Here is a 2562-nt window from a genome sequence, read left to right on the forward strand (position 1 = left end):
TCCATTCTACTGTCAACTCTACTGTCGTCCTACTGCCGTTGGCAAATATAGGATCAAATTGAAGTTAGCGAGAACGACAACTGTCGGCCTGCCGTCGTGTAGTCGTGCAGCTGTCAAAATAGGTCCGTCCATAAGAACGTGTGTATTTTAATATTTGAMAGATGTCGTTTGCAGTCTGTCGCGAGCATTGTATTCCACACATAATGTGTCACAACATTGTGTTGTTGGTAGAAAATCTGAGCTGTGCCGAAACACAAAGGAACTATCGCAAATTGCCACTGCTTCCCTTGCTACAGCTTCTCAACAGGGTTGCCGATTTGGTAAAATTTTACCAATTGAAATTATTTTCCACGTGGTAAAATGTGAAATTTTTATTCATTTTTGGTAATTTTTCAAAATTTAAGCCCATTTCAATTGAACAGTATTATCTTTAATTTTTTTCAAATAGTTTTGTAGACGCAAAAGACCTGCACCTCCTAAGAGGAGCATGAAACCAGCAGTGACAGTGGCCGCAGGTAAGATAGTTTGCTAAATATATGGCCAAATGTATCATGTCTTTATTATTGTGTGCAGTGAAACACATCCCGTAAAACAAACTTGGAGAAAATTCCGAGATGACTGGCTATCGAGATTCTCTTGGTTGTGGAATAAAGATGGGTGTAGCTATTGCATACCTTGTGATTAGAAGATGTCAAACCATTTATCATTAAAAAAAAAAAAACATAATGTTTTCACAATCCACAAACAAAACGAACAGAAAAAAAATCAAATCCAAATGGACAAGTTTTTGGATGAAGAACATCAACAACTGTCTAAGCAAGTACATCATGCGGAATTAACTATGGTTATGTTTCTTATTTGCCACAATATGCCATTTTTACTTATGGATTTCTTACCGAAACTGTTAAAAGAGTGCTGTCCGGACTCTCGAATTGCACAGAAGCTTCATTGCGGCCGAACAAAAGCCACATAATTGGTGGACCGGTTGGGTAAGAGTCATGTGAAGAAATGACCAAAAAATTAAGAACGAACAAATTTTCTCTGATTGTGGATGAAACCACGGATGTTTCGACAAAAAAAAATGCTTAATTTTAATTGTTAGATTTTTTGACAAATTTTTAAGAAGTGTTCATGACAAATTTTTAGGTTTAATAGAATTAAAGTATTGCGATGCGCATTCCATCTACTGAGAAAAAATTCTTTATGCAACGAAATATTCCTCTTAAAAATGTTATCTGACTAGCAAACGATGGGGCAAATGTAATGGGCGGAGAATTGAATAGCCTAAAAGAAAAGTTGAAGTCGGCCGTAGATCTTTTTTTTATCAAGTGTACTTGTCACTCCCTACATTTAAACAGTTKCCGCATCAAATCGAACAACTTTGTCGCTCTATGTATATACAGTTTTTTTTTCTCATAGCCCGAAAAGAATCGAAGAATTGAAGGAATTTCAAAATATTGTCAGGTGGAGCCTCACAAAATATTAGGCTTTCTTTAACAAGATGGCTTGCCTTGGAGCAGGTTATTAATAGAATTGTTGAACAATGGCTTCCACTGTATTTATATTTTCTTAATCGTGTGTTAGAAGTGAACGGTACTAAAGCTTTAGACCTGGCATTGCAAATGAATGAGCCCGATGTAAATCTTTGAATAATATTGATTATTAGACAAAGGAAATTATGTTCAAACAGAAAATGTTTTTATTGGTTCCAAAGCAGAAGAGTATTTGAAAAAAGTAAATTGACTGATTTTCAGAAAGTAAGAATAAAAAGAAATGTTCTCATCTCATTTTACTTAGAGCTCTTAAAACAAATTAAGCAACGATTCGACTTTGCAAGAGAAGATGTTAAAAATTTAGTAATAATAACACCCGGTAAAGTTTTATCCAACTCTGAACTATCGATTGAACCATTATTAAAAAACTTCCCAGGTTTGGCAACCAGCGATCCTGAAATTATGGTGAGCCCGTGGAAATTATTAAAGCTTACCAATTTGGAATTGAACACCGAAATGAATATTCTGGATTTTTGGCAAAAAATTTCAGTTTTTAAAAATGGAATGGAAGAAGCATGCTTCCAAGATCTAAAAAATTTTGAATATAATTTGATGACTCTACCCCACAGCTCAGCAGCTACGGAACGGAAGTTTCCCGATTTGTCTTTAATTAAATCGAAAACAAGAAATAAATTGTCATATAAAACCATAAATACCATAATGCTAGCAAAAGAACTTGCTAATTCTCAAAATTAAGCAAATTATGTGTGGGCAGCTAAAGGAGGATGGAATCATGTGTAGAAGTTCACGCAAGTGAGGAAAGTTTTCTGATCGCCATTCACBTGGGAGTGGCCAGAAACGATTCTATGACTCAAGCAGCTCACGACTTCCGGCATTTCACCAAGTATCCTCTGGGTAACCTTAGAACATCCGTTTGAAGGCGAGCTAAAGTGAGAAGGCAAAACATTCCCAGCAYAGGGTTGTGCGCTGGGTTTGGGACCCGCAACGTAAAAAAACCAACCCAATGAAAACGCAACAATAGCCTCGGATGAGAGACCCCACTTTTGAT

General features: G+C 36.2%; 1 pseudogene; it reads left to right on the forward strand.

Annotated features, from left to right (window-relative positions):
• The first annotated feature begins 448 nt into the window (after positions 1-448).
• LOC108968778 lies at positions 449-1497 on the forward strand (annotated as a pseudogene).
• Positions 1498-2562: the final 1065 nt, after the last annotated feature.

The sequence above is a fragment of the Bactrocera latifrons genome, unplaced genomic scaffold (assembly GCF_001853355.1).
Source record: "Bactrocera latifrons isolate USDA-ARS-PBARC rearing strain unplaced genomic scaffold, ASM185335v1 scaffold_1031, whole genome shotgun sequence".
In the NCBI taxonomy this organism is placed as follows: Eukaryota; Metazoa; Arthropoda; class Insecta; order Diptera; family Tephritidae; genus Bactrocera; species Bactrocera latifrons.